This window comes from Lactuca saligna, chromosome 5, assembly GCF_052625555.1.
Source record: "Lactuca saligna cultivar CGN05327 chromosome 5, ASM5262555v1, whole genome shotgun sequence".
In the NCBI taxonomy this organism is placed as follows: Eukaryota; Viridiplantae; Streptophyta; class Magnoliopsida; order Asterales; family Asteraceae; genus Lactuca; species Lactuca saligna.
The window spans coordinates 165142949-165154979 of record NC_136421.1 but is presented as its reverse complement, the minus strand read 5'-3'; positions in this window follow the sequence as shown (position 1 = coordinate 165154979).

Sequence of the window (12031 nt, the reverse complement as noted above, 5' to 3'; positions counted from 1 at the left end):
TCAAACTCTAGCCCTCAACTTGAGGAGGAAACTCCTGTTGAGCCAATTGACGAATCTGTACCTCTGAGGCGTTCCACGAGAGTTAGGAGTGCACCTGAGCATTACTATGGATTCCATATTACTGCAGAAGGTGAGACACTTATGAGTGATGGGACACTAGATCTATAGTATACAATTTGAAACTGACATGACAAAGTAGATCTAGATCATTACCTCTTCTTGAAAGTTTGAATCTTGTTATCCTTGGAGCTTAGAGTCACAAATGTCACTCCTCTAATGGATTACAAACACCAAGAGGCAAGAGGATGATTTGGAGAGAGGTTGTAGGTATAAAATCGGCTCTAGGAACTCCTTAGGGTTTCTAGTCGCCGATTTCTATATCCCTTGGGGTCCATAAATACTTGAGCTGCTAGGGTTACAACCTGAAATCCTAATTGGATAACTTAGGCCTTAAGCAGTCCCAGGATCCTTCTAGAATAAGGCTTGGACGAATTCAAGGACTCCATACACCTTAATTTCGTCAACCCTATGATCCATAAGGACCCACAACCCAAAACCAACTATCACACAATTGACAATTCTAGTCCCCTTTATTTAATTAATCTCTTTTAGCCACAAAATTAATTCTTAATTAATTCTTGTCTAATATTAACTAAACTATATGATTTCTCCTTTAATATATTAATCATATAATATATCAATAAATCATAATAACCTCTTTATTTATAAATCATCATATCATGTTGCTTTGGTGAAGGCAACCCAAAAGGACCATGCACACATGGGTCAAGTACTTACCAAATATAGTTACGGGGTTAGACACTAATCCAACAGTCTCCCACTTGGATAAGTCTAGTAACTATAAATACAAGCACAATCTGATTAGCAAACGTAGCTCTCAAAGATGCTGTCGAAATCTGATCTTATCGGCAACATGTCCTTTTGATAAGGGGTCATATAGCCCTCTGTTCTACATATCATGTGGACAATTACATGGAACATAGTCATACTTATTGTCCAACAGTTTTTTTCTCGATCTCTGATTTGTTTGATAGAGAACTTAATTGAACACATCAATTCAGTCCTGGCCGGGCCCGACACATAAGTCAAAACAAATTATCGAGGGGCCCTGATATCGCTTTTATCCTCTTAGGATAGAAGGAATAGATAAACTTCGACTTATATTCATTTATTATTCACTAATGAAATCACACACAACAATGCATTTTATAACATCAAGTTACTGATGCGTTTTCGCATTATCAATGCATAACCAATTACCAAACAATAAACCATATATCTAGGTTTTAAGACCATATGATACTATCGTCTTGCGTCCGAGATAAATTCGATGAAGTGATTCCAGCAAGCGAGGATTTATTCCAATGCTCAAATCAAACTCATAAGCACTCATGAACGTTGTAGCAAACTTTTTCTATGTCTAATACATTTTAGACAATCTACACACATATTCATGACAATCTTCATTCATACCTACTTCCAACATATGAACGACTATGGACGGTTCGAATAATTCTTATTATTCCGGAAGTCAAAACATGCAAAAAATTGAAACAATAGGTAAACAGTTAACATAAGATAGTAACATTACTAATAAATGATAGCCTTTTATTTAATCATCAAATGTTAATTACAGTTTATCTATTACATGTTTCTAAACTATCTAATCTAAACCAATATCGTCCTTCAGCCCGATGCTCCAAGCGTGTTGCAAGTGCTTAAACCTGCTTTGTCCCTTCGTAAGTGGATCTGCTGGGTTATCCTATGATGATACCCTCTTTACTATGAGGAGTCCTTCTTCCACCCGATGTCGAATAAAATGATATTTTCTATCAATATGTCGAGATCTGTTGTGATCCCTCGCTTCCTTGGTCAAGGCAACCGCTCCTTTATTATCACAGAAAATTTCCACGGGCTTCTTTATGGATGACACAACTCCAAAGTCTCCAATGAAGTTGTAATGCCCCGATCCTCAGGTATTGGTTTAAGTAATAATTTCTTTGGTTTTAAGACCTACTCGATGAGTTAAGGGTGCCTTACTCGTCGAGTAGCAGCGAGGTGGGATCGCACATTTAGTGACCTACTCACCGAGTCCATAAAGGAGCTCGACGAGTAGGAGCTGGCAGATGAAACCCTAAATTTTGGGGTATTTCACCCTATTTAAAGGATCATTGGCCTTTGATATGGGCATATTTAGTTATAAAATTCATGCATGATCTTAATACTTTATGTTGATTTTGTCTCATTTAATGAACAAAAGGTGCTTAATTATATTAAATATTTCATTTTCAGCAACAAAGACATGCTCGAAAGGAAAATGAAGCGAAACTAGCTATTGGAAGCTTGGATCTTGGATTTTGAAGAAAGAAGGATGTTGCTGGACAGCTTGACCCCTCGTTAGTGTTTTAGCCATATTTCATGAACCATAACTCCGATTGAAGAGATTCAAAATGTTCTGAAAAGTAGACACAATTTCGGACGACTTTCGTGGTTTGAGAAAATGCTGATTCAAAACGTACTCGGTGAGTAGGGTCGATAACTCACCAAGTTGGTCAGAAGTTTCGCGATTTTGGACGCGCTGACTTGCCGTACACGGGTTTTAAATGACGGACTCGCCGAGTAGGTCACTGGACTCGCCGAGTAGCTTCTGTTTTGTGAAAATCTATATAAAGGGACTTTCAGATCGATATCATAGCATAGAGATGAATCCTTGGAGGCCAATTGTCGACTAAAGGTGCTGCTGGAGCGTGGGAAGCAAGGGAATCAACCCTACATTCAATTTTAAGGAGAATCAAGTCAAAATCAAGTTTACTCTTACCTAATCTCTTGTTTGAACTATGTTTTTACCAATTGATTTCATTTTTGTGCTTGTTTCTACTGTAATCATGAGCTAAAAACTCATAACTTCTATTTAGGTAGATGAATTTGTGAACATGGATTGATTATTTGATTAGGATTAATTTTAATTGGTGATTATGTTTTATTAAGCTTGTTAAAGAACCTTATGTGTTAACAATAACTATTCTTCTATTAATAAATCAGTAATTAAGTTGTATGAACATCTCTTAGTTGCTAATTTCATATGATTTACGTGACCACATAGTTGTATGTTTAGGAATAACGAATGTGAAACTAGAATTAACTTGAAGATAGGTAAGTTAATGTGTGAGCTTGTGTGATACACCATCAACAAGAGGTTAATTGAATCACTAATTTGATTAGCTAATTACAAGTCTTTCTAAACCCGAATCAAAAAACTAGGAAATTCATTAATTTAGACAACTGGCCATTGCTTGAATTAATATGTTTTCTAAGGATTAGCTATAGCGAATGTGAATCTAATCACTTTAGTTGGTAACCAATGAAGAATTAATCCGATACATTTACCATAAAATCATCCATGGGAACAAATGATTCGAACCTAAACAAAAGGCCTTTTTAATTATTGAATTTAGTTGATCTTTGTTTTCTTAGCTATTAGTTGCTTAGTTTGCGTGTTAGTAAAGTATTTAAGTTTCTAGTCTTGCAAAACTAGAGAAAACTCTTTTTTTTACTTGTTTTATTTAGATAATATTAGCATTTATTTTAATTGTTTACCGTTCCCTGTGTTCGATACCCTACTTGCTTGAACTATATTACTAATCGATAGGTACACTGCCTTTCGTGTGTTTATTTTGTGTCTAAGTTAGTAGGATTAAAACTAGTTTGTTTCACACACATCAGCCTTCCCCCAACCTCCCCTTCACTGCTTCTTGCCCCTCTAAAACCCTAATGGTGTGTGAGCTCATTTTGTGCATTCTTAAGCTTAGAGGAGGATTTTCTTGGAGAAAAGAGCTTGGAGATCAAGCATTCAGAAGCAAGGAGCTTGAAGGACCTGAGATCTATTGTAGTTAGCATCTTCTGGAAGGTATAAATCGTTACCCTAACCTCATTCATTCTAGATCCCCTATTTGGACAAATTCTAGGGTTCTCATAGTGTGATTGGAAGCTATTATTCTTTGCAACCTCAGATCTGAAGTTGTAACTTCAGAAGTGAGCTCCTTTGGGTTTCTTAGTACATAAAGTTTCTAGATTGTGCAAGAATGAGACTCTCCCAAGGTGTAAAGCTCCATTGGAGGCATAGATTGGTCATTTAGGGCCTTTAGAACCTTGCATGCACGTAAAGTTTGCAACTTTACGTGATAAGCATGCCCTAGAAGCTTGGATTTGTGATTTGGAGCTGCTGCATGGCTCAAAGCAAGTCTGTATGGAAAAAGGACTAAATGGACTCGGCAAGTTGCAAGGTTGACTCGATGAGTCACATAAAGATGGCCGAGAACTCGACGAGTTGGATGAACAACTCGGCGAGTCCGATGAAGATTGCCATAAGACTCGACGAGTTGAAGAACAACTCGGCAAGTCGGATGCGTTTTCTCCAGGATATATATGCGTGTGTATCCATCGAGTTGCAAGGAGGAAACTCGACGGGTGGCCTTAAAGTTTGATCGAGAATCAAAAGAACTCGACGAGTCACCCCGATGACTCGGCGAGTTGGAATGTGCTTCAAAGAACTCGGCGAGTAACCGAGGATACTCGGCGAGTTGAGGTCAACATGGACTGTTAACCTTGACTGAGGACTTTGACTTTAACCAGGGGTTAACTAGTTGGTTTATGGAGTACTTTGTAAGGATGAGGACTCATGAGTATATTCATACCATGGTAATAGGTAGTGGAGTCCTTGGCAAGTGATCGGAGAGTTGGGATTTATCTACCGAGTTGACATCTACGAGGTGAGTTATCCTCACTATATTAAGGGGTCTAAGGCACCAAGGCCAACCCGTTTGATATGTTACCTTGATCTGTGCTAGATGCTGAGAATTACTTAGTGTTGCATGCTAGTAGTTATGCATGTTAGGTAGGTCGGTAGGACTACCTGTGATGTTATATGATTAATGCATGCTCGATTCTTATTATTTATGTGTTTGTTATATGGGATGGGTTGAGGTTGTACTGCTTCGTGCAGTAGCCAACTAACTTTAGGAGCATTCCAGTTATGGGCTAAGGGAGACTCGTATTGTGGGCTCGGGAGCATTCCAATTACGCGCTAATGGAGACTCGTATTATGAGCTCGGGGGGCATTCTAGTTACGGGCTAATGAGACTCGTACTGTGGGCTCGTGGGTATTGCAGTCTGTAGGGCTGTGGACCCGTTATGTGTTGTTCTGTTCAGTTCGTTATGATATGCTATTGTTGACATGGTTATGTGGATTGTATGTGTATCGGTATTTTGGGGGTAACTCACATAGCTTTCGGGATTACAGTTTCAGTTTATTATTTCAGGTACATCATGGAATCGCGACAAGGCAAAGGCGTGATCGTACAGCTCATCCTATTATGTTTATGTTTATGGGAAAACTCTGATAATTAGTATTTTGAAAACAAAGTTGTAATGTTTTGATGAACTTGACATGTTTTTTTTAAGTTTAAATTGGTTTGAAATTTTGGGTGTTACAGAATTTCTTCAACCATATCGCCTCCTTTGATGCTTCGCTCGCTGCAATGTACTCTGATTCACACGTTGAATCTGATGGGTTTTGGCTATAAGAACATCCTATGTGCTCATACAAACCATAACGCTTGGATCTAGGTTTCTCTATTGTACATGCAAGTTATCCAAGACTATAAACCCTAGATCTAGCATATGATAATCAATATAACATATAATTAGGGTTTAGATCATACCTTGATTGTTATGTAGCAATAACAATCCCAAATCCTTCTTGTAATGACTTTAGAAAGCTTAGAGTCACAAATGTCACTCCTCTAATGGTTCATAAACACCAAGAGCAAGAGGATGAAGAAGATAAGAGAAGGAGGTTGCCCAAAACGTGTGGAAACCCTAGAAGGAAGCTTGTTCACGTTTTTGGGGCATAAGGACTCTTTAAATAGTGAGGCTATTAGGGTTATCTAACAAGGAGACCCTAATTTGGATGCTAAAGCCCTAAGCAACCCATGGACTCCTTTCCTTAAAGGCCTTGGAGGATTTCCAACGGGTTTCCCCATAGAATTCGTCCAACCTTATAATATAAGGCAATCCATAGCCTATTTGCAATTATCTTATAATTACAATTCCAGTCCCTTAAGTTTAATTAATCTCTTTTAGTCACAAACTTAATTCTTATTAGTTCTTGACTAGTATTAATTAAACAATATGATTTCTCCTTTAATATATTATTCCCATAATATATTAATAAATCATATTTAATCCTTTCTCTCCATAATTCATCCTATCAAGTTGCTTTGGTGAAGGCAACCCAAAAGGACCATGCACCATCGGGTCAAGTACATACCAAAATAGTTATGGACTTAGACACTAATCCAATAGTCTCCCACTTGGATAAGTCTGATAACTATTCTGCGTATGACTTCAGATCCTAATCTGCAATCGTAGATTTCCAAAGCCGTTTTCAACTCTGATCCTATCAGATACGCGTGTCCTTTAGATAAGGGATCATATATTCCTCCATTCTAGATATCGTATAAGACATGATTTCTAATCATTCTCTCTGTACCATTTCTCGGCTTCCGATTTATGACGACTGACTAATTGAACAATTCAGATTAGCCCTAGCCCGGCCGAGCATTTACGTTTGTCATCACTAAATCATCGAGGTGCCTAAAGATATCGCTTTTATCCTTCTTTGGATAAAAGGAACGGATAAACTTTGATTCAATGCTCGCTTGCACTCACACACCGTATCATACACAACAATATGTTTTATGACATCAAGTTACTGGTGCGTTTACATATTATCAATGTGCAACCGATTTGCAAAATACAACTCACATATCTCGGTTTCAAGAATATAAGATATTATCGTCTAACCAATCACTTGTGATACAATTCATGTAGTGATCCAAGTGAGCGTGGGTTTAATCCAATGCTCAAATCATATTCATAAGAACTCATGAACGTTGCAGCAAACATTTGCTTATGTCTAATACTCTTTAGACAATCCACACACCAATTCATGATAGTCTATATTCATACCTACTTCCAACATATGAACGACTGTGGCCCATTCGAATAATTCGATTGTTCTAAACCAATTAAATTATTCAGGAAGTCAAAACATGCAAAGTGAAACACAAGGATAATACTAATCCCATATGGCCTCAAACCTTTGAGTATAAATAAAACACCTTTTATTTATCACCATATCGATTACTCATTATTCTTTGTTTTGGGTAATCAACTTCTTACTTGAAATATTACACTTGTCCCATGCTCTTATCATGCACACAATGTTTACCTATGGTTCTTACTTTGTGAAATAGATCAAATGAACACATTTCCAATCATACTCATTTCACAACTCCAAATCCTTTTTCATAAGTGAAAGAATATCAAATTCTTGCCACTTATAGAATATGTTAGATTCTAACATTTTATGCAATGATCCTTTCGTAATGTCATAGCACAAAAGTCACAAAGACTATTGCCAACGATATTACAAAGTCCTCTATCGGATATTGTTACAATACAATTCCTTAGATATGATGTCTCTCACTCAAAGTACATTCCTTTGAACATCCTTTTGCATAAAAGTTTCTAATCTAGACATATATTTTCAATATTCAATTCCCAATATGGACACGTTTCCATATTTTCCATATGACAACTCATTCTTAATAGAATCTTATCTATTCGTAATAATATCGATATGATCCATTCAATACTATACTTCCAACTATTCACAAGCGACCAATACTCGGTGATCTTTGGATTGTCCTTTGATAGTTGTTTGATTATCTTAGTCAAAACCGATTCTTGTCCTTTTTCCCTCTAAATGCGCTAGACATTTGGAAAATTTTAGAATGGTCAAATATTATAGCATTTGCATTCGATCCTATACCCCAAGCGTATGGGACACGATGCATAACATCTTACATAAAGATTTGATACTTTATCAATCTTCTGCCATAATATTTTTGTGCTACGTTCTCAAAATTCGAATTATGAAGAGGAATGTCGTAATCATAATCGAAATTTGAGAACACACTATGTACCTTCGACGAAATTTATTAACATTCCACAACCTAAACCTTTAAATTTGAAATGAAGCATAATATTCTCTCCCTTAATTATAGCAAAGCAACTTTTCAACTATTGCGACTTTGCAAAGTATAACTCTTGTTTTCTATAATTAATATTGCTAACTTGCAATACTTTCCATAATAATCATATAATCATAACATTTATGCTCCCACTATCATGATGATTATTATAAACATAGCACTTATGCTCCCACTAGCTTTGACATGTATTCAGAAACCAGCTTAACTTCCAGAAAAACAATGCTTGTTGAATTTCCTTAAGTTCATGTTTCTAATACGTAATGCTTTGATAATCCTTTATCTAATCTTATACACCTTTCCTTTAGATAACTCATATGTGTGTCTAAACAATTCAGACTAATTGCCAAATCTCACAATTCGAATCATGGAAAGGGATACCGTAACCATAATCGAATTTGAGAATTCAATTTCACAATCACTATCTTCTTAAAATCTTTCTTAGTGAAAGCATTTCCTCACAGTCACTTTCATGAAGGAGGGAATCTTATGACACTTCGATTTTAATGGTGTATGTTTTCCTATCCATGTGAATTTGTCAAAACCAAGGTTTACGACAAATTCAAACTCATATGGACCGAACTTTTTTAATCTTGATTTCTTGCCTTATGGTAGCACAACTGCCTACTATGTCTTCCAAGTGGTTAAGCAGCTCACCTTTTCCTATCAATGTACTTTTCATTGATCAAGTTCCTTTCCTTTTATGCATTCAAATGAGAACTCATAGAACTCACATGTATAATTGACTCAATTGGAACGACACAGAAACAATGTAGTGTCAACACGATAGGTTGTAAACCTCAACTTGTGTGCTAGTGATGATCGATAAGGTTTATTTTGATTTGTTCTTGAAACCTTTCAAGACCATTAAGAATCCTTGACATATAAGATTCTCTTGTCAATAAACATTTCTTGACAAACAAATGTTCAAGAGTTAGTGTAGTTTTTTATCAAAACACTTCATAAATAGGTCCTAGTTGGTCTTTGTCATATCCAAGATATCACAACTTTCCACATTTGATGAATGTTATAAACCTTCTTAATACTTATCACTCAATTTCACAATCATAACTCTAAGACTTGTTTTGGAACGAAGCATGATTGACTTCTTGATTTAACCATTTCTTCAATTCTTGATTCCTCTTCTTAGACATACAATTGTACTAAGACTTACTTAGAGGATCAATTGAGATATGGTTCTTAATCATTAAGAATTATCATAAAGCATAAAAAGGTACTTTCCCTTCTTCTTAGAATGGAGAAACTTTTATCTTTCTGCCTACTTGATTCTTCTTATTCTTTCTGCTATTGATTTAACCCTTTTCAATCAATTCAGAATCACACTTAATCTTATAAGTATAATCATATTCACTAAACCTTTAGTAAATCATGACGAATATCTTGGTTACTCTTGTGGTGGACTTGATCAATACGCAACTTTTTGTACTTGATCTCCTAGTCCTTCACTTGACACTTTGTCAACGAATTAGTCTAATTTCCAAATATGAAATTTCTCATTCATCGTGCAACCAAGTTGCATGATTCCAAGTTTCTGTCCAATTGAAACTTGGGCGATGAGAAACTCTCCTTATTTGGTAAATTTTCGACATTTCCATAATTAAGAATCAAATCCATTATTGCTAATATTAGAAACATTCAAACATCAATTTTTCATACACGCCATTGTAAGGATAAATAAATAATACAAAGTCAAAAAAAAATTATTGCGGAAAAATTTGTCCTTACAATGCAATTCTTTGAAAAACTATGCTAATACATATTTCTTAGCAATCTAATTCTAACTCTAAATAGTAGCTCAAGAATCTAATCTTCAAGTAATGCAATCGAAATCCATTTCTTCACGGTTAGATTCTGCTCACTTCTTACCTTAAGCTTCCTCTCTTTTCTTTGATCCTACAAAACATCAATTGTAATCTTATCAAATTATGTATTAAGAATCCAGAATAGGAGCTTAAAAGAGTTAGTCAATGGATTTTACCTAAAGCAAATCCATACGTTTTGACTCTCCCATCTCTTAGATCTCTTAGGTAAATAGGGCAGCTTCGTCTCCAATGCCCCTTCTCTTGGCAATAAAAACAAATTGACTATTTTGGAACAGGACATGGAACTACTTCAGACATTGCCTTTCTCTTATGATCAAACTTTTTGATAATAGCATGTCTTTCGTTGCCATTGTCTATATTCATAGAGGTCTTGAAGGCAGATTCACCAATAAACTTTGCTTTTCTATTGCGCCAAACCATTGCTGATTCAGTAGCAATAAGCATATAGGTGAGATCTATAAGGGTCACGTCGCAGTTCATCATATAGTACTCTCTTACAAACTCACTATACGAGTTAAGAAGTGACTGAAGAACCCAATCAACAGCCATCTCCTTACAGACAACGGATCCCAACATTCTTAACCTGTTAATGTGTGACTTCATCCCTAGGACGTGTGCACACACCGAATTTCCCTCTTCATGTTTACTTGCCAAAAGGGCTTGAGTGAGCTTGAACTTTTCAAGCCTTCGAACTTGTGGGTTAGGGAGAATAATGGGAGGAGGTGGAGGAAGTGAAGCATGATTTCTTGTTCCTCGATTGAATCGTGGAATATCATCTTCATGTGGAAAGCTTGTTCCATGGGATTTGGGAAGACCATATTTGTCGTACTTTGACATCTACAAAACGGGAGAAAACAAATTCAAGTTAGTTGATTGATTGAGTCCTTAGTAAATCACACAAATGAGATACTAAGGCTAGGACCCAACACAATACGCCACAACCAAGAAAAGGGATGCCGTAATCTAGTTGCGGAATATTTGAAGGTAAGTGAATGACGATTCACTAATTTCCACCACGAAAAACGAAAAAGAAATTTAAGTTTTAAATTTATGAAAACTCCTATATCCTTTGAGATTCATTGAACATTTCAATGACATGTTTAAATCTCGATATGCCCCTCTTGTTTTTGACTGGGATGCCGAGGATCACAAAGCGATTGTGAATAACCATGCAAACTTACATGGGGCCCTCACATGTTACAGTCACCTATTCGATGTGCCAGTAAACCACACACGCTCCACCGAACTATGACAAACATTGAGTCACCCTTTGCCACCTTTGCTTAGAACCATTTAGTGTGCCGGTAAACCACACACGCTCCACTAACATCTTTGCAAGGTCACAAAGTGTAATTTCATTGAATTGCATCAATTCACTTTTTCCTAAGTAACTTAGATTGGGAATTTGTAAAACATTTAGTTACTTTTGTACTTCATTATACTTATAATGGAAGGTTTTGTCCTATCCTACCCATTCGGCTAACGACCGTCCACTAGTCAAAAGTGCGGTGGGTAAGAGTGGATACCCATTCAATCGCCATTTTATAGGCAATTTCCTTAAACACCCTTATAGACCAGTTTGAGGCTACTAACGGTAAGACTGACTTTTACTCATACATATATATAATGTTAGACTTTTAATGTTATATATAGTATAGGGTGTATTTTACACTTTTAAAATACTAGGTGGTCAAATTTAACGATTATACTTTTAATTTAAATAAATGTAAACCAAAACTTTTATGGATTTATTAAACCTCTTTTAATTATACACCTTAATTAATTAATAAAACCATAAGGGTGTGATTTGAGCTTTTTCAACACAATACTAGGGTTTTAGAATTTAACATTCCTAGATTAAACTTTTAATCAACTTTTAAATTCCAAAACTTGAGAACAAGTTTTGAAACATTTCAAAACATTTAGGTTTAGAATTTAAATATACATTAAAATTAAACATTTAATCAAAATTTAAATTCCAAAACTTGAGGGCAAGTTTTGAAACCTTTTCAAAACATTAGGGTTTCAACTATTTAAATTTCAAAAGTAAAC